This window comes from Psammomys obesus, unplaced genomic scaffold, assembly GCF_907164565.1.
Source record: "Psammomys obesus unplaced genomic scaffold, mPsaObe1.curated_primary_1811, whole genome shotgun sequence".
NCBI classification, from domain to species: domain Eukaryota; kingdom Metazoa; phylum Chordata; class Mammalia; order Rodentia; family Muridae; genus Psammomys; species Psammomys obesus.
In genome coordinates, this window is record NW_026585644.1 from 34,139,067 (window position 1) to 34,160,090 (window position 21,024).

At 46.0% G+C, this 21,024-nt stretch overlaps 1 long non-coding RNA gene across 3 annotated transcripts; it reads right to left on the bottom strand.

The window, feature by feature from the left end:
* Nucleotides 1–932: 932 nt before the first annotated feature.
* Nucleotides 933–19,374, bottom strand: LOC129688123 (uncharacterized). Of its 3 annotated transcripts, none has more exons than XR_008721864.1 (3): nt 19,268–19,374; nt 13,393–13,609; nt 933–1,862 (listed from the first exon to the last, which is right to left on the bottom strand). It is a non-coding gene; the product is annotated as an uncharacterized LOC129688123 (long non-coding RNA). The 3 variants fall into 3 exon arrangements; XR_008721865.1 differs by lacking the exon at nt 933–1,862 and adding an exon at nt 5,065–5,140; XR_008721866.1 differs by lacking the exon at nt 933–1,862 and adding an exon at nt 11,013–11,071.
* Between the last annotated feature and the right edge of the window lie 1,650 nt (nt 19,375–21,024).

Below are 21,024 nucleotides of genomic sequence, written 5' to 3' on the forward strand. Positions count from 1 at the left end.
CTCTCTGTGTGTGTGTGTCACCTCTATGCTCATAAAAACTGTTAGTCACTCTGTGTGTGTGCATGCCTGTAGTTGAGTGCGTGTGTGTATATGCCATGGAACATATGCGGAGGTCAGAGGGCAACTTGCAGGAATCCGTACTCTCCTTCCATCTGTGGGTCCTGGGGATGGAATTCAGGCTGTCAGTTCTGGCAGACAGTGCTTTGACCCTCTGTGCCATCCAGCCACCCCAACCAGAGCTGTCTTGACTGACAGTTTAGAAAGTCTTGCAAAGCGATGAGACATCATATTGAACGCTATTGGGGTCTACAGCCTTCTTGCTAGCAGAACTCTGATTGTCGAGTGTGGGCTGACAATGGGCTCAAAAAGCCAAGGCAAGTCTCCCAGGGAGGATGCCACATTTAGCAATTAAAACATAGGATACGAGGGTGGGGTGTAGTTCAGTCGTGGAGGGCTTGCCTAGCATGAACAAGGCCTGGAGTTCGATCCCCAACACAGCAAGGAGGAAAAACAATTACAGAGTATCCAGTAAGAACTCAATTTCAGATAAAACAAGAAATGGACAAGCTAGGCACGATGCTTCTCTACTATAATCCTGGCACTCAGGAGGCAAAGGCAGGAGGATCAAGAGTTCAACACCAGCTTTGGATATATAACAAAACCCTGTCAGACAGAGGGAGGGAAGGGGAAGGGAGAAGAGAAGAGGAAGGAAGAAGGGAGGGGAGGAAAGGGAAAGAAGGGGAAGGGAGAAGAGGGAGCCTGCCTCCTCGTTGGGCACTAAGGAGGAGCTATGGGCCAGTCAAAGGGAGAGTACTCAGCCCTTGTCAGGAACGGATCTGAGTGTGGGCGTGCAACACAAATCTAGCTGGCTGGAGCTGAGGAGAAACCCACTGGAGGCTTCTGGGAAAGAGTTTTTATTTGGATTAAAGTCAGAATGAAAGAGGACAAGTTCGCCGTGGGAAGCACTGGAGCTTCCTGTCTTCAGTGACCTCTTGTGGTCTTCGGTTTAGCGGGGTCATCTTGTTGCTAGGAAGGGAAAGTCCAGATAGGCCAGAGAGAGCAAGCCAAATCATCTGTATGTCGTAGGACCGGATTCAGTTCTGCAACTCTCTTCCCCCAAACACAGTGCTCTGTTTCATAATGAACTTCCGCACTGTGGGAACCACTTTCTGTTCTGTTCACCACGCTGGCAACATCCTAAGTGATCCAGCTGACGGGAAATGGAAGCTCGGCCCGCAGGTGTTAAATGGCCGTGGTCAGCAGGCTCTGAGCTCAGCCAAAGAACCTTCCTGTAGTCACAGGCACAGCCCTGTTCCCTTGGGAGAGCTACTGGCCCCTGGCTGTGTGTGGGCCTTTCTCAACTCCTCAGACTTTAGGAATGACGAACCCTCCGCAGACTGTGAGGGTGTGTGTGTGAGGGAGAGAGGTTTTGCTTCCTCAGATGGTTAGCTATTTCTGCTAACAGTTCTCTGTGTCCTCAAGGTCACTGGCAGCTTCAGAGGGCTGAACTGTGTGTACCAGGAAGTGGGAGCCAGGCAGGCCAACGTTATGGGACAAGCGGATGCTATTTAACAACTTGTGGGGGGGTGTGAGAGGGGACCTTGAGCCTGGAAGCCGGAGACGGTGACCCTGAGATAGCGCTAGCGTTTGTGACATCTGTGCCGTCAGTTTTGGTCACAGCGTGGACTTTTACTCACTGCCTGATGGTGTTTCCCCTGAGCATTCCAAACACAAGTGACGCGATGCGGTGTTGAATAAGACGGTTCCGAGGCTTGTTGAGCCTTTAATGTGTCTGCCACGGTTACATGGTCACTCGTAGAATCCATGTCGGTGATCCTTTTTTTTTGTCTCCTCCTTCCCTTCTTTGAAGAAACCACAGGTTATCAGTTTCTCTTTTTTTTTTTTAAATATTTTTTAAAATTCTTTTATCATATATTACACCCCAACCCCAACCCCGGTTTCCCTTCTTGGAACTCCTCCCAGTCCCTCCCTCCCACCTTCCTGCTCGGGTTGTCAGTTTCTTGTGTATGCCTCCGGAGTTTTGGAAGCATTGGAAAAGCATGCACGTATGCACAGCTCCTTTGAAACATCTTCGGTGTTGTTTAAGTGCTGGAGAGGTGACCCAGGGCCTGGTACATACTAGATAAGTGAATTATAGTCCTAGCCCTATAATTCCATTTTTTTCCCCAGGGGGTGAGTAAGGCTAGATGGATAGTGAAAGTGATGCATAGAATTCTTTTAATTTAAAAAAAAAAAAAACACATTTATTTACTAGCTCTGTAATTCTATTTTTTTCTTTTCCGGAGGAGAGTGAGGGGAGAAGGGTGTATGAAAGTGAGGCAGAGTATCCAACTTTAAAACTTTATTTATTTGTGTGTGTGTGTGTGTGTGTGTGTGTGTGTGTGTGTGACACATGCCACCCAGCACTTGTGGAGGACAGAGGACAACTTCAAGTAGGTTCCAGGAACTGAACTCAGCTTATCTGGCTTCATGGCGACCATTCCTTCCTAATGAAGGGCTCAGTCTCTGTCCCAGCCCACCCCACCCCCACTACAGGTGAGTGCTGGCACCCCTAAGAGCTACTGCCAAGTTCCCAGCATCTGAGCAGTTCTTGGTCCCAGGACAACGTTCTGGATGTTTTACTCACCAGGCTTTGCGGTTCACAGCTTTATCTATGAGGGTCATCACCGAGCCTGCTCTCCTGTCCCTCCAATAGTTATCTTTATAATAAACAGTTTTTAACTCTTCAACCAGTTATGTCTGCTGCTGGCAAACAAGTGCCCTGTCTGAGACAGGCACTTTTATTTTTCCAATTTATTCTTGTAGGGGGAAAAGATTCTCCTTGTGTATATGCCTCTGTGCCTTCATGTGTAAACCTATGTCATAAAATGCTAGGACCCCAGGGAGATGGCTTGGAGACAGTGGATCACTTCTTGCTCTTGCAGAGGATCTGAGTTCCAGTCCCAGCACCCATGTCTAGAGGCCTACAACAGCTGCTGGGAAGAGGAAGATGGAGAAGAGGAAGAGAGAAAGCTGAGCCTTGAGTTAGGATCAGCAGTGGAGGTCTGGGGTCGGCTATAGAGAACCGGGAGATGGAGCCAGGCAGGTGGTGTGCACCTGTAATCCCAGTATTTGGAAGGCAGAGGCAGGCAGATCTCTGGGTTCGATGTCAGCCTGGTCTACCGAGTAAATTTCAGGACAGCCAGGGCTATACAGAGAAACCCTGTCCCAAACAAACAAACCCTCCAAATCAAAACACAAAAAAATTATTTATGAGGCTGGAGAGATGGTTCAGCCTCCCAAATGGATAGAATTTACAAATCTGAATTTCTAGACCCAGCTTGCTTTTCTTAATAAAATACTGAAATGAGACCTATATAAATGGTCATCATATTAGTAGATTTACAATATTGTATGGTGAGCTGTGTGGAGGACATAAAAAATGGACTTTAATTGTGCCTGGTAGCAAAGGCCTGTGATCCAGCGATTCAAGAAACTGAGAGGCTGGTTAGCCTCATTGGTCAAGAGCTCTGGCTCCTCTTCCACCAGACTCTGGTTCAATTCCCAACACCTACAAGGCTGCTCACAATTGGCTCTACCGCCAATCCTAGGGAAACCAACACCTTCTTCTGGTCTACATATGTACTTCACACACATGGTATACAAATATACATACAGGCAAAACACCCATATGTAAAGAATAAAAATAAAATTTAAGATCTTAAAAATTATTAAAGAAATAAAGAAGGAAATTGAGGGATAGCAGCCTGGGAGAGTTATCAAGGCCCTATCTCAGGGTAAAAAATAATTTAAAAGAACTTAAAGCTGGGCACGGGGCACTATAATCTCAGCACTCAGGGAGTCAGGCAGATCTCTGTGAGGCCAGCCTGGTCTACAAAGAGAGTCCAGGGCAGCCAAGGCTATGCAGAGAAACCCTGTCTCAAAAAGCAAAACAAAACAAAACCAAAAAAGAACTTAGGCTCTACTTCAGAGGTAGAGTCCCTCGCAGGGTGTGTGCTCATTCCTAGCATTACAAAATAAAACAACTGTAGTTGTCATGCGTAAGGGGACCTCTAGATTTTAAGAGCTAGAAGGTATCTTAAAACTCCTTCATCCCATCATTTACTCTCTCTGATAAACAGTATCTTCTTCCTGACTTTATGGTTAATCGATTCTCTGCTTAACAACAACAACAAAATGTCTTAACACCTTCATACAGCAGCATAAATCATAGAGCTTGATTTATTTTTGGTTTTAATTTTTAGAGAGAGTCTCAATCTGTAGCCCTGGCTGGCTTCCAACTCCCAGATCCACCTGCCTCTGTCTCTCTAGTGCATACACACTAAAGGCCTGAGCCACCAAGCCGGGCTTTTAATTCTTTAATCAGCAGAGCAAACTACCCTGACTCAAGACCTGTGGGTGGTGACATTTTGGGGTGCTCATTTGGGATTTCTGAGGATCACTGACTCATTAAGACCAGTGCAATCAAGCCAAACCCTGAACGGAGGGGAGAACGCGGCTGTTGAATTTACCAGGCTTCTCCTCCATCCTGGGATGGGGTCACCCCCTAACCTAGTTTAGCACTGTGGTATCAAGGCTGGCGAGTTTGTTCTTTCTCTTCTCTGAGAAGGAGGGTCCCTTTTGGAGGATTTTAGCTCCAGTGCTTGTTTCAAAGACCAAGTATGAGTGGCCATGTAGGAGCTAGGATTTGAACTTGGGATTTTTGTTGTTGTTGTTGTTGTTTTAATTATTTTATTTTATGTGCATTAGTGTGTCAGATCCCTTGGAATTGGCATTACAGACAGTTGTGAGCTGCCACGTGGGTGCTGGGCATTGTACCCGGGTCCTTTGGAAGAGCAAAGGACCACTGAGCCATTTCTCCAGCCCCTTTGTTGTTGTTCTTGTTGTTGTTTGTTTGTTTTTGTTTTTCAGGGAGTGCTGTCCTACATTCTATGCTGGCTCCCCCTTCCCCTCACCCTCCCACTCCCTAGAGGGTCTCACTTGAGTTAATTACTGACAGCTGGCTCCAGGGCGACTTCATGAACTTTACTCCCGATGAGACTGAATTTCCTTTCATCCTGTGGCTCTTGGGGGACTCTAACCAGCAGGGGGATTGCTTCTCTGTGCCTGTCTCACTTCTCTAAACCCAAAACAAAAGGGGCCATTAGCAAATCACTTAAAATATACAAGAGTTCTTTGAACAAATTAAATCATTTGGTAGTCTATCCATCATCCACCTCCCCGATTTGTGACTAGAGACTAACATACTCCCGCCACTGGCCTGAGCTTGGTGTGACTGGAGGAGAAAACAAGCAAACAAAAAGACAAAACAGGAAACTCTTCCTGGGACCTAAGGGGGCTGATCTGGAGAACTTGCCTTCCTAAGAAGGACTCTCTGAGGCTCTTCACAATAGGAATTCTCCTGGAAAGACAAGAGGCCAGCTTTATCACCCCAGTTAAAGCTTATAGAAGGTCATGAGAAGATACACTGACATGGCATCAGATTCACAGGAGGAAGAGGCTCCCCTGAGACAGCCTCTAACCCACTCCCATCCAGACACTATAATAATAATAACAACAACAAAAACTTAAAACTCCAAAATCTGGGCACTGGAGAGATAGCTTATCGGTTAAAAATACTGGCTGTTCTTCCAGAGGACCCAAGTTCAAATCCCAGCTCCTACGTGGCCCCTCACACCTGTCTGTAATTCCAGTTTCAGGGCTTCTGACACCTTTACACAGATATACATGCAGACAAAACACCAATGAACACAAAAGAAAAATGAATTATAATAATTTATAATTTATAAAGGTGATGGTACACACCTTTAATCCCAGAACTCGGAAGGAGGCAGGCAGATCTCCAGGTTCAAGGTTAACCTGGTCTACAGAGTGACAGGACAGCCAGGGACACACAGAGAGACTCTGACTTGAAAAACAAACAAACAAAAACAAAAAATGAGTAAACAAAAAAGATTAAAGCTTCAAAATCTGACTACCCACACAAATAAAACCCCAAAGGATTTCATCATTTTTTCAAATAATCAGGACGGAGAGAAATGTCTTAGAGTTACTATAGCTGTATTGAAACAACATAAATTAAAGCAAGTTGGGGAGGAAAGGGTTTATTCAGCTTACACTTCCATATCACTGCTCATCATTGGAGGAAGTCAGGGGAAGCTTGGCCAGGAATCCAAGCAGGGCAGGAAGCTGAAGGTAGGAGCTGATGCAGAGGCCGTGGACGGGTGCTGCTTATTGGCTTGCTCAGCCTGCTTTCTCACAGATGCACCACCAGCCCGGTGCCTGATTCTTGTACACTCAGACACCCTCGCCTGGTTCTTAATCCTAGTGCTCTCACCACTCAGATCCCCTCTGATGTGAGCCAGTGTTCAGGGCTAGACAGATGCTTTCCTTTGCATCCTGCTTCATCTTGTCTGCTCCTACTCACCTTGAAGATCCCACTTGCAGAGCAGGACAGGTCACTTGGAGGCCTTTCCCCATGGATCCACTTGTTTTGTTTTGTTGAGACAGTGTAGCCCTGGCTGGAGTAGAACTCATGTAGACCAGGCTGGCCTCAAACTCACAGAGGTCTGCCTGCCTGTAACTCCCAAGCGCTGCTATTAAAGGCCTGGGCCACCACGGCCTGGCCTTTGCCTTAGCTCTTGCTTAAGATTTGGCGCATTGAACTCATCCAGAGACTACCCTAACTCAGTATAATTCAGTATGAAGGGGAGCTCCTTCTCTGTGGTCCAACAAAAGAAATAATTTCCCAGGAGACAGAATTCTTCCTCAACATCCTGACTGACTCGGCTCCAAGGACCTGGAGGAAGAGGCCGGCTTGAATGTCAAAAGGAACCAGACTTTTAGGACTGACACAGTTCTAATTTATTCTGGGTTTTCTGCTCCCCCAAACCCTCAGTCAGGCAAACAAGGGAATCTCTGGGAGCCACAGGATATTATAGAATTTGGATCTGGCTAAATATCTGCATCAGGCTCTTTAGGAAAAAAAAAAAAAAAAAAAAAAGGTGGGAGGGATTTGCCAGGTGGTGGTGGTGCAACCCTTTAATCCCAGCACTTTAACCCAAATAGGGTTTCTCTGTGTAGCCTTGGCTATCCTGGACTCACTTTGTAGACCAGGCTGGCCTCAAACTCAGAAAACTGCTTGTCTCTGCCTCCCTGAGCGCTGGGATTATAGGCCTGCCTGCCCAGCTCTACATGAAACGGGTAAGGAAGCGGAAGCTCAGGTTTAGGGAGCCATTAAGGCTGAAAGGACCTGAGTCCCCAACAGCAGTCCCAAGGAGTAAAAAGCCGTTAACTGAGACTCTCACGTTAGCTCTCGCTGCACCTGACTGAGAGACAGGGCATTGCTTTGGAAGTAATTATCCAGTTCATGGATCCTGCTGCACAACCTACAGGGTAGGTCAATGAGGAACTAGACTAAGTAGGAACGGAATTAAGCTAGAGCAGCGGTTGCCCGGGAACTCCAAAAGTTTGCCCTTGGGTGCCCCCTCATGGTTCACATGCCTCATGACACAGAGGCTAGTCTAAAGTCTAAGGATGACTGACAGCTGGTTACTTAAATTTTAGCCCCCTCGTGCTGGAGGGACCTGAGATTACTCTCAAGACCTGACAAAACCTGAATCCAGCTACCTGTCTGACAGAGAAGGAAGGAGGATCTTCTCCACCTCACTCCCACGAAGAGGTCCTGTGGAAGGCTACATAGTCTGTCCTGATTCTCACATCAGTCCTCAGGAAACCCTGATCCGGTCTCTTACACCGGTGGCGGCTCCTTTGAAAAGGAAGGGATCTGACATGCAGGGTCTGCAACAGTCGCTGACTCTGATGTACTCGAATCAGGACCAATACCTAAAACCTCCACTGTTTGGCTGGCAGAGCTGATCGCTCTCCCCGGGGTGCTGTGACTGCCCCAAAGGAAGAGTCAGAACCTCCACACAGATCCACACATGCCTTCCCCCGCCTCCATGCCCATCCGGTCAGACTAGGAAGAAAGAGACTCGAGCTGCAGCCGAGATCCCACGAAGCATCCCGAGAAATCCATTAGGCTCCTGGCAGCCTTTTTTTGCCCACCCAAATGGCTGCAGCACACTGTCCCTGGGCAGCAGAAAGGGAATGTGGCAAAAGAAAACAGAATAGCTGTCTCTGAGGCTATGAGGGCTGCCCTGGGGCAGGAGCCTTTGCTGGCTCCCAAGAGACCCAAAACTCTTTAGAGGGAATGCTCTTCACCTCTAAGCCTCGTGTCACCTGGCCCCCAAGGATGGTGGCTGACACCTAATGACCGCCTGCCACTTCCAAAGGCCCAATAGCAGAAAGCCCTAAAACCCCTCCATCATGTGTATCTCTTAGGAAAGAGAACACATGGATCCTGGTTTTGTTTTTTTAAAAAGGGTGTTTACAGTGCAGGGATTAGAAGAACCGGCCCAAGTGGCACAGGGTTGGAAGACGTGTCTAAGCCAGTGTTCCATTGCTGCGAAGAGACACCATGCCTGCTGCAACTCTTTTTTTTTTTAATTTTTTAAAAATAATTTATTTAATTTTGTTTTATGTGCATTAGTGAGAAGGTGTCAGACCCCTTGAACTGGAGTTACAGACAGTTGTGAGCTGCCATGTGGGTACTGGGAATTGAACCTCGTTCCTTTGGAAGAACAAACAGTGCTCTTAACCACTGAGCCATCTCTCCAGCCCCCCCCCCCCCCCCGCCCGGCTGCGACTCTTAAAAAGAAAAACATTTAACTGGCACTGCTTTACGGTTTCAGAGGCTTAGTCCGTTATCCTCATGGCAGAAGCATGGCAGCCTGCAGGCAGATGTGGTGCTGGAGAAGGAGCTGAGAGTTCTACAATGGACCCACGGGCAGCTGGAAGAGAGAGCCTCTAGGTTTGGCGTGAGCTTTTTGAAACCTCAGAGCCCACTTCCAGTGACACCCTTCCTCCCACAGGGACCCCTCTCCTAATTCTTTCAAATGGGGCCACTCCCAGGTATTCAAATCTATGAGCCCGGAGGGGGCCATTCTCATTCAGTGAGGTGTGTCAGTTCAGACGTCTCCAGCACCTAGCCCGGAGAAGACTCTCCATGGATTTTCCTCCTATGCCCCGTGGACTCAGTGCCAAACAATTCCTGGTCTCTGCACAGACAGCTTTCCAGGATGGATACACGCTACCCCATGAGAAATGGAAAAAGCCAGAGAAGCAACAAGGGTGTCACTCTAAAATAGTTCCCCGATTGGGCTGACTGAAAGTCTCCAAAGTGACAAGGGGCCTCCTTTCAAGGCAGGGATTGCTCAGGGCTCTGAAACCTTCGGAATTCTGCCTGCATGCACACCTGCAGGCCAGAAGAGGGCACCAGATCTCATTATAGATGGTTGTGAGCCACCCTTGGAAGAGGGGCCGGTGCTCTTAACCTCTGAGCCATCTCTCCAGCCCATAAAGACATGTTTTTAAATTTCATAATTTAAATGTTTGTTGCTAGTTTTGTTCAATTGTTTAATTTTTTTTTGGTCAGTTGGTTTTTTGATATGGGTCTCACACAGCCCTGGCTGACCTCAGATTCACTTTGTAGCTGAGGATAACCTTGAACTCCTGATCTCTTGCTCTTGACCCCCAAGCGATGGGATCACAGGTGTGTACCACCATGCCCAGCTACCGTTGCTGGTACGTATGAAATGCACTTAGGAAGGGTCTTCTGTGCTCACTCTGTTATCATTCATGTAAATCTAGAACTAACTTTTCCTTGAAGAATGTCTCAACAGTGACACCCTGCAGCCTGGGGTTTTCTTCAGGGTAAGATTTCCTTCTATGATTTCTATTTCTTTAGTGGAACTAGAACTGTTCACACTGGCCACGAATGTGCCGTTTTGAAAAATTCTTTCATCTTGGTTGAGTGCTGACAATTCTGGAAATCAGAGTAATTAGCATTCCATAGTAAAAGCCTAGATTCCTACACCACCTCCCTGCAAACTCCTAAGAATGGCTGGCCACCAGGGATATTTGTCACCTGGCATTCTTTCACTCACTATTGTCCTGTAATAGGCAGTCTCATGCCAAAAGAGGGAGGGGAAGCTCTAAGCCTCCCTCCCCCCCTCTCGCCTCTGCCCTATTGCTACCCCAGCTGGTAAGTGATGGAAGGCTCTGGATGTTTTTCTCCAGAATAAATGCCTGCTCTACCCTAATTCAGGCCCCCTTGCCTGTCTTATCTTCTGAACTGTGAGTTCAGATACTTTATTGTTTCTTACATTTATTTCAGTAAGTAACATTTTTCTAGTAGTTTGTCTATTTTTATCTAAAGCTTCAGAATTGGCCAAAGCTGGTCATGTTTTATCAGTGCTTTGATGTCAATCATATCTGTGACTGTGTCTCTCTCTTTTCTTTCCCAGAGTAGATGAATTTCACTATTCTTTTCAAGGCACCATGTTTTCACTTGTGACTAAGGGTGAATCTGGATTATGAATCTCTATATCTCTAATTCATGATTTTCCAAAAACTTTTTGTCTTCCCGCTACACCCTTGGCTCTAAAGCAAGTCTTCATGCAGTTTTTAAGGCCTTTTGGGTCCCAGCTTTGAAGACAAAAGTCTCCTACTTGTCTATCCACGCTGATCATCCCCTGGCCTACATTTCCATTAAAACTGAAGCTGCTAAGGCTGGGCACAGTGCTCTGTGGGAAAGCATGAGGACCAGAGTTCAAATCTCTGGCACCCACATAAAAAATCACAGTTCACACTCAGCATTCTTTAGTTGCCTATAGTTCTTTATGTAGAGTTGAGGCCTCATGGGAGTCTCGTCTGTGTCCCGCCCCCATTCCCATCCACTTTGGCATGTTGTGCAGCTCGTGTATAGGCTGTTCTGTTGGCGAGACTTTATGGTGTAGCTTCTGACATTATTACTAGGAGACGCCATCTCACAGCAAACTCCCCGATCCTCCGGCTCTTACAGTCTTTCCACCCTCTTCCGTGCTGTTCCCTGAGCCCTAGGTGCCGTGTTTTGTGGATGCATCCTTTGGGACTGGCTCCACAACTCTGCCTTTGCTTGGTTGTGGGTTTCTGTGTTGGTCTCCATCTGCTGCAGAGAGAAGTTTCCTTGATGAGGAGTGAGAACTGCACTTACCCAGCTAGACCCTGGAGGAGAAGATGGAACCTTTGTGTTTTTTGTTCTCAGGGCTAGTTTAGGGTCTGGCCCACAGGTGTCCTTTGGGATTGGGAGGAGTCCCTCTCACTTTCCTTTACCACTTTCATCTACGTGAGGCTAAGTCAAAGGCCCTGCTTGGCTGTAGCTTTACTCAGAAGCACAGTGGAGAATTCTCCTCCGTGTTAAGCTCCCTTTGTAGAATTGCCACTGGTTAGAGTCCACACAGTGGGGTGTCCATTACTTTCCTGACCAGGACAGGTTCAGGACAAGTGATTCACCAGGACTATAGAACTCTGAGAGATGTCCACAGTCCTCTAGGACCTAGTTGAGCATGGAGGACAAAGGGCAATAGTGTCCCTTCTACACTGGGAGGGTCCTCTAAACGTGGTTACTGAACACCCAGATTAGTATAGTAGTCTAGTACTTTTAGCTGCTGTGTAGTATTTCCATAAAGCTTAGAGAAACGTTTAAGTACATCCTGATTAACATATCCAATTCTCATCTTCTACACATCAAAAACAACTTTTTGTGTGTGTTCTGCAAGGTTCAAAAGTGTTTCACCATGGCCATGCTCTGTGAGTGCCTGTAGCAAAACATTATCGCCTTGAGGTTTACAACCTCAATTTACAACAGATATAAGTTAAGGATGACCTTTTCAAACAGTGCACAAGAGTTAATGATTATGCGTTCTTAGGCACAGTACACTCAATGGATAAGCCTCCTGTTAGCCATTCCCACTAAAGGCATTTCAGCCAGCCTGACCATACACACCTTTAATGCCAGCACCTGGGAAGCAAAGGCAGGGGCTTTGAGATTAGCCTGGTCTACACAGTGCGTTCCAGGACAACTAGAGTTACTTAAAGAGACGGTGTTGATTTAAAAAAAAAAAAAATGTAGCTGTTTTTAAAGGTACAATGTTTCTCTTTTATTCTTGTTATAAAGACAGGTGGCCTAACTCAGGACTGGGCAGTTTAGAGGACACTTTGAGATACTTGGGTGTGAAGTGAGAGGTCTCGGTGAGCTTAAACAGCACATGACAATGTACTGATGCACAAGAGGCATTTTATTCCCACCATAGCTCGAAATAGTAAATGGCAGCTTTCTCTAATGGACCAGAGAAGAAAGAGGACTCTGGTGGTGTAAACTGAACAGGGGATTTGAGTCCAGTGATGGACCCAGGACATTTAGCAAATGCAGACAAAAAATCCGGGACAAAGGAGTCTCAAAATCGGAGACACATTTTATTCTGGCCAGAGAAAAGGCAGGCTTGCGATGGTCAGTCAGAAAGGGCAGGCATTAAGACGCAGTGGATTCCCACCTCCTTCCTCCCATGTGACTGGGGAAACAGTTTTTTTTAGAACCCAGTAGATACTGTATGTGAAATAACTGTCTCAAATACCAAAGAATCAACCATGAGGTTATTGTAATCAGTCATGGAGTCTGGCATTTATCACCTCCTTAGTCTCATACAGGAAATGTATATTGATCTTTTTTTGGTTTGGTTTGGTTTGGTTGGTTTCGGTTTTTTGTTTGTTTGGTTGGTTTTTGTTTTGTTTTGTTTTCAAAACAGGGTTTCTCTGTGTAGCTCTAGCTGTCCTGGAACTCACTCGGCAGACCAGGCTAACCTTGAACTCACAGAGATCCCCTGCCTCTGCCACCTTGAGCACTGAAATTAAAGGTGTGCAACACCAGGCCCAGCTCACATGCACAAATCTTAAAAGTCAGGTATAAAACATTCTATAATCAGACGATTTACTTACATGTAACACGTAGCCAAAAGCACATAAAAGTGACAACACATTAATGTAAATATCACATTTAACTATCGTGGGGCAAAGGGCATATGAAACTTCAGCTCTGAGCTGACAGTGGGCCTCTTCACTGTATAAGGAAGGGGAGGCTGGCATTTACCTGGGTGATTTTTAAACCCTGTCCCCGAGAATTGCTGTTTGATAATTGCTTTTTGGCTGACAGCAGTATTACAAGATCTCGGAGGAAGGAGCCAGAGTGGGGTCAGACACAGAAGGAGATATGCCTGGAGGCTTTTCTGCACACTTTGGAAGTCTTCAAAGAACACAGACTGGGAGGTGTGGTGACGCACCCATGAGGCAAAATCATATAGGTCTCAGTGAGTTCAGGGCCAGCCTGGTCTACGTAAGTTCAGGGACAGCCAGTGCTACATAGAGAAACCTTGTCTCCAAAGATGACAACAGATATAAATGGAGCAGTACAGGGATGGTCCTCAGGGTACTCACCATGGCCGCTGGGTAGATGAAGATAGGCCTACTAGAGATTAGGAGCAGAAAAGTGGAAGTCTGGCTGGAGGAACCCAGGTGGAGGCCTGGTGGGCTTCTCTGGAAGAAGGTCCAGGCCCACATGGATGGCAACGGGTTGCTCCAACATCAGGTGGGAAGTCACGGCCTTGAGGCCTTCAGAGCGGAGGTGGGTAGCAGCTGTAAGCCCATCTCAGAGCTGGAGGAGTCAGAGAAAGGAAGAGCTGACCCTCATTGTCTGAGTTTGCTGGGAAGCAGTTTTACCAGGAGCGAAACCTGTTCAAGATGCAATTGCCCTCCATCTGCAGGGGAAAGAGGCTTTTCTGGAGCAGTCTTTAAAGTCAGCAGGGAAGCAAATTAGAAGGGGGATCAGGTCCAGGGTTAGAAGAGAGTACATCCCTACATAGCCATTTGATACTATGTGTGTGGGGGGTGGGGGAGATAGAGCCCCAACAAAGTGGTGACTGTCTTTTTCCCATTGGCTGACTTCACAATCTTATTCGATTGGCTAGTCCTAAAGTAACTGGGGCACAAGAAATGGAGGAATGGAGAAACGGAGCTCAGGCCATCAAATTCCTGGAGTGCAACAGAAGGGCTTTGTGTAGACAAAGGTTTTACTAGGTGGTGAGGATTAAAAAATTTTGCATAAAAGTCTTTTGAGGTGGGGAAGGTAAAGTGATTTTGATTCCTTGCTCTAAACACAGGTTTTTATAGTGTTTGATTAGAAAAGGCTCAGACTTAATGGTTCATATGAACCTCTCCTCATTTTAAACATTCTTTTCTTCACACAGGGCTTCACTGCCACTTCACTATTCTGCCTCCCTGAAGGGGTAGCTCCTGGACCCATTTAGAAACTAAGTCTAAGATCAGAGCTCCCCAGACACTTTGGGCATCTTTGGCATCTGGCAAGCTGTAGAGGGCTACGAGGTCCTTGTGCTCACAGACAAGCACTAGGAAAACCAGGAGCATCAGCCATTTAGGCTGGTGTCTTCAAGGGAAGGGATGTCTACCCATTTCCCACTCAGGGAGCTGGGGGTGGATGTAGTTATGAGTGATCTGTGTTCTCTGTAGGGCCAGGCCTCACCCAGACCCCCAGACCATAATATTTACCCCGTGTTCATCATGACCCTCCCTCTCCAGAACTTTGTCTTAAACACTGTTTCTCAGTCAATAGAACCCATTGCTAGGAAAGACGATACATGTGTTTTATATCCTGGTGACCTCTCCACCGTCTGTATGACTGAGACCACACCACATCACAGGCCTTTAAGCTAAAAGTGGTCACATGAACTTCACAAAAGAGTTTCGACGTAGTCACCCCTTAAGCTTTTGTGCGCATGGCATTTCGGTAACTGTTACCGGGAAACTTTTCCCCCCCTCAAATTGTACTGTACTTAAATATGTCTGAAATAAACTGCCCGGGTCAGACTCTAGAAAAGTGAACCAGTACCAGCTCCCTTCCTTCTTGCCTCTTACAGATCATTACTCTGTTCGCCCTGGCCCCCACATAGCTGGAAATCTATTCTTTGGGTTCTACTTGGGATCTATGCTTTTCCAAAACTCAGTTCTGGACAGGTGAGAATTCACGTGAGCCTCCAACTTTAACCATTTTAACCAGGTTCTTTGATACCTGGCTAGCATTGGAGGCACGTGTCTGAAAAAAACTATTGAGTCCTAGCTGGGTACAGTGGCCCACATCTATAATCCCAGAGGCAGGCAGGTTACTGTGAGTTTGAGGCCAGTCTAGCCTACAAAGCAAGTCCAAGAGAGCCAAAGCTATCACATAGAAACAAAACAAAAGAACAAAAGAAACTATTAAGTCCTTTTTAGGAACCTGTAAGTAGGGCTGGAGAGATAGGTCAACAGTTAAGAGCACTGTCTGCTCTTCCAGGGGTCCTGAGTTTGATTCCCAGCAACCACATGGTGGCTCCCAACCATCTATACTGGGCTCTGATGCCCTCTTCTGGCATGCAGCTGTACATGCAGATAGAGCTTTCATATATGTAAAACAAACAAATACATCTTAAAAGAAACCAGTAAATAGATCATAAATCAATGTGTCAAAATTAAAACTAAATATAAACAAACACCTTGAAGACTGGAAATGGTGGCACACGCCTATAATCCCAGCACTCAGGAGGCAGAGGTAGACAAATCTGTGAATTCAAAGTCAGCCTGGACTATAGACTAAGTTCTAGGACAGCCAGGGCTACACAGACAAACCTCATCTCAACAAAACAAAACATCATTAAAGTTTCGAGTCATCTCCTCAGTATAATATAAAAGGGCTTACCCCTCAGGGCTTAGTGGCACCAAGAAGTTTATGGGTACTTATGCCACGTGGTTATATTAACTAAGATGGTGAAATGACATTCATTATTTTTATTTCATTAGGCAAGATGGGCCAAGTCCTGTGGTGTCCTAAATCCCAGCCAATCAGCTCAAAGTGTTTTGTCTAGCTACCTAGCTACAACACAATACACTTGGAACAAAATCGATTATGCTTAGCTAGTCAAAATGATGTAATGCTGCCCCTCCTCCCACCTCCTACACCTGGTTACCTGGTTACAGTTTTTGATATAAAAACAACCTGCCTTAGAAACAGACCAATGCATTGTTTAGCTCCCGGTTCCAGATTATGGCCCCGATTGGTCAGTTTCTGTTCAGCATTCAATAAACTTCCATCAGCCTGAGTCTGGTGTTCAAGTGGTCAATGTGTGGCTATTCCTGAACCCACAACATATCTTAACGGGGTCGTGATCTGAGGGGGAGGCAAGGTCCGTGGTTCCCTTCTGTTGATGAGCTCAGCTTCCTAGTACAGTGATCCCATCTTCCCTCAGGGAAGAAGTCTCTGTGGGACCTACACACCACAGGAAGTACATATGAACAGTTTCACCAATTTCTCTACACAAGACACCTTAGTTAGGTTAGTATTGATAGAGGAGATGGTACCTGTGGCCTAGGAACGTAGGTCCCAAACAGGCATAAGATGTTGCTGAAAGAAATTGACGAAGGACCCTGGCACGCAGTGGCACACACCTGTAATCCCAGCACTCAGGGAGGCAGAGGCAGGCAAATCTCTGTGAATCGGAGGCCAGTCTGGTCTACAAAGTGAGTCCAGGACAGCCAAGGATACACAGACTAACCCTGTCTCTAAACAACAATTTGATGAAGGAAGCAGAAGGAATGAAGAGCTGTGCCCAGGGCCCATAAATGGGGCTCAGGCCTCCGAACACATGAAATTAAGAAGACTGTGACTTGGTTCTATCCACTTTATCTCACTGGGGGCAGATGGGTCTGTGACTGTCTATGTGGGCTGGGATTTAAGACCTTTGGACACCAGCTTGTTAAAATAGTTAACACTAGTTGAAAGCCTTAGTGGCCTTGTGTGGCACTTTTACCTGGTTAGAAAATCATCGGCCAGATAGCATCATCTAAGTCAGCATGAGACTTAAGTGCTACCTTTGTCCCTTCCCCCAGGTAAGGTCCAAGGTCTCTCAGCTTATCTAAGGGAAGTGGGTGAAAGGGGAAAGAAAGGAGAATCCCATGCCCAGAGAGGGAGATGACAGAAAGTTAAACTTAGCCAGGCAGTGATGGCACACACCTTTAATCCCAGCGCTTGGGAGGCAGAGGCAGGTGCATTTCTGAGTTCAAGGCCAACCTGGTCTACAGAGGGAGTTCCAGGACAGCCGTGACTACACAGAGAAGCCCTCTTTAGAAAAAATAAATAAATAAATAAATAAATAAATAAATAAATAAATAAATAAATAAATAAAGTGTGGGAGCTTCTGGCCCAATAAGAGGAGTTGGTTCCCCCTTGTTGGGTGGAAGGGGTGGGAATGTTTTCTTTCTTTGATTTTTCTTTTTCCTTTTCTTTCCAGCTCTTTTTACATAGGTTATTTTCCCATCCTTGTTTATCTTGTTCTCAGCTCTCTTTTATGGAGGTTTCTTGCACTTATCAGGACATACCTCAACACCCCCAGCATGACTTGACAACCAAGGGAATACTTTGCTGTTCCCCACAGCATTTTTTGTTTTGTTTTGTTTTGTTTTGTTTTGTTTTGTTTTTCCGAGACAGGGTTTCTTTATGTAGCCTTGGTTTACCTAGACTTGCTTTATAGACCAGGCTGGCCTCAAACTCACAGCACTTAGGAGGCCTGCCTCTGCCTCTCAAGTGTTAGGAGTAAAGGCATGTCCCACTGTGCTGGGCTACAGCACATTTTTAAATGTCAACAAGACAGGTAACACAGCTGCTACAAAACAAAACAAAAAACACTAGATTTTAGAAAGGACTACATATTAAATCAGCTGATATACTCTAAGTATGTTGCTTTTTCTCTTATTTCAAAAGAAAGCAAAGGGCTGTAGATTCCCTCAAAGTTAATAAAAATTACATTTGACTAGGAAAGATCTCTTGAAAATCTTGGCTGAAGGCATGAAGAAAGAAACTGGTTTTAAAAAAAAAAGTGATGTACAGTTTGGTTATGCAGTCAAACAGACTTACAAAGTTTAATGCCTTTTACCTGCTCAAACTTAGAGCAGAGAATCATCACTATCTGACTTATACACATCTCACATCCCATATATATGTTAGTGCATCTAATGTTACCCTTAAAAGTTTGTTTGCTTTCAGAGCAAAAGGACTGAGGAGGCAGAGGAGGCACCACCACGAAACCAACAAGATCTTCTGGAAGGAAACCCATGACCTCATGGCTAAGTCAGGTGCCCTCCTGTTTTCTTATGGCTCTTTTCATAATTCTTCATTCTGAGCCTGACCTATAATGGACACAACAATGTCACAGGAACCCAGGACTGCCCACCTCAAGGATGCCGGATCTTCCTCTGCACCCCAATTCCATCTCCACTGTCCTCAGCCCTTTCCTCTGCTTTCCTCACCAGAGCACAGGTGACTGCCTCCAGCAGGCTTCCATAGATGGAGGTTGCAGACTTTGGGGGTGCCAAAATGAATCCACCAGTTATGGTGGCAATGTTTGCCCACCTTAAATCTAATGGTCAGCTTTCCGTCAGCCATCCTTGAGATGAACGACGGCGAACGGGAGTCATGGGCTCGCTCTACCCTAATGGCTGTGCAAATACATCATAGCTGACCAACAGGTCTTGTGCCAGCTTGTCCCCGCCTCCAAATAGGGCTAGTGGAACAAGACATACAAATGCTCAGACATCTCCAGGCATGCTGTGCTCCCAACAATACTATCCCATGGTACTCAAACCCTTTGGTAGCTTGGCTTCTTCTTCTTGGACCCGTACTGGCCATTGGAGCCCTACTCCTCCTGGCACCCTGACTCATGCAATTTCTAATCCAGCAGATAAGTAGCATTGCAAAAATCACTGCCAATTGGGTTCTAGTTCAATACCGGACCATTCCCAACATAGAGGCTGATGACTACAATGACACCTCTTCTTTATAAGACAAAAAGGGAGAGATGTGGAGCATGTGAACTGTGACACCAGGGGAACCAGCCGGAGTTAGAGTGAGGTCGAGATGTATCCAAACCATGAAAATTTCAATCTTGAGATGAGCAGGAGCAAAGATTGCTCCCTCCCCCTTCTGTGCCCGCATGCCCCAGCACTCTACTCGGTAGTCTTCTCACTCCCCAGGTAGTCCCATAGCCTGGACATGCCCAGCTAGAACCTGGAATTCCTTCTTCATGCAAATGAAGCATTCCAAGCACCTCTTCCTCAGCCAATGGTGTACACTCACCAAAATGCCCATCCACTTCCCCAGGGTTTATAGTTCTTATTTCCCCCAACAAAGAGGGCTGTATCACTGAAAGATGAATAGTCCTCCCAGCTCCACCCCTACACTTACTGCTGAAGCAGGATCCTGCTGACTCACCTGCCTGGCTAGGCTTCATTCCTTCCAGTGCAGCACCTGTACTATACGCACTGGTGTCTGGACGCTCTGAAGGGAAGAAAACCCCAGGACCCAGAATGACAGCTAGCCAGAAGCCAGAACTACAGAAGCCAAAGAGCAAGGTTGGTACATTTTGAGACTTTCCCTGAACTATGGACTTTGATGGATTAGAATTTTGTTTTTGTTTTGGCGGGAAGTGCTGGTTACGTGCTGAGTTTTATGGCCTGAATGGCACTTCCATCATGGAGTCAACTGTGCTAAGGTCTGGGGGCCTGTTATAAAAGAAGAGAGTATCCCCCAACTTTTTGGTCATCAGAGACTCTTCAGCCAGCACTGGGGTTTCTAAGAAGTCAGCCTGGCAGAGGATCAGAAAGAAAGAGTTCCAGAGAAATTAATCTCAAAATTTACCCAAGGTTAAGGTCAGTGGGTGACAGATTCATGGAGCACAATGAGAAGACAGTCCTTGTTCAAGGGGAAAATGAAGCAACAGGAGTTGGAGGGGAATCAGGTGAAAGGAGGACTGGACCACAGTTAGAGAGGCGGTGAAATGGAAGCTCACTGAGAAGGACTGAGTGACTTGAGACAGTACAGGCCTTTACTGGGGGAAAACACCTATAAGGAGGGATCGCTCTGTAATACTTAGAGCCCATATCCACTGTCTGCTTACAGCTGGTATAGTTACAGATGTTGTGGGTGTCCACCAGAGAAGACTGCTCAAACACGGGCTAAGGTGATAGAAAGTCTTATTACCTGGGGGTAACTGCACTGGGTGCTCGGGATCCCACTGCAGCATTAAGCCTTTTTCAGGGTGAACTGCTAAGCACAAAAACAAAACAAAACAAAACAAACAAACAAACAAAAAAAAAACATATTCTGGGTTGACATACTTCAGTTAGCAAGGACAGCCAGAAGCAGAAATACAGAAGCTAGAAAGCAAGGTTAGTACACTGTGAGACTTTCCTAGAATTGTGTGGACTTTGATGGATTAGGCCTTTGTTTTAGTTTTGGCAAGTGGTGTTGTCCACGTGCTGAGTTTTATAGCCTGAATGGCACTTCCGCCATGGAGTCAGTTGTGCTAAGGTCTGGGGGTCCTGTTACATTCTCTACTGGTCTAATTGAATGAGTCAAATCATAGACTCAACCTGTCTTAGTTCAAGATGTAGGGCCTCATTATTAATCCAAATGAAACGTGCCCATCCAGTGCCAGGGAACCAAGAAAACAGACTGTTATCAATTTTCCCCCAACCATGCCAAAATTTTCTCTAATTACTCCTGATCAATTAACATAGAGACAACAGGTTCCTTCCAAAGCCATACATAGTTTCCTTTATCTAAGTCTAAGCCTCTCCAACTTTGTAGGACCATTTTTGCAAGGAAAATTAAAACCGTTGTTTTAATTCAGAAACTGAAATTTTTAATAATTCTAGGTCCTCACCAACCTAGCTACTTAGTTTAGAAAACATCAGAAGTGGCAAATTTGATCAAGCCATTAGTATGTGCCCACCAAATAGGCTCAGGGGCTCCATAATATTGCGATTACCCATCTGAATTAACCTACAGGGCAGCACAGCAAGCATCAGAGTAAGAGGAAGTGCCTAGATCAAAGGTTTTGGACATAAGTCCAAACATTTTGTAAGTCATCTAAAATGTTAATTTGGGCTGTCCCAGTCACAGGGAGTTTGTCAGTCAACAGGCTGACAGGGCATGTTCCTAGCCCTATGGACGGTGTTTAAGTGTAA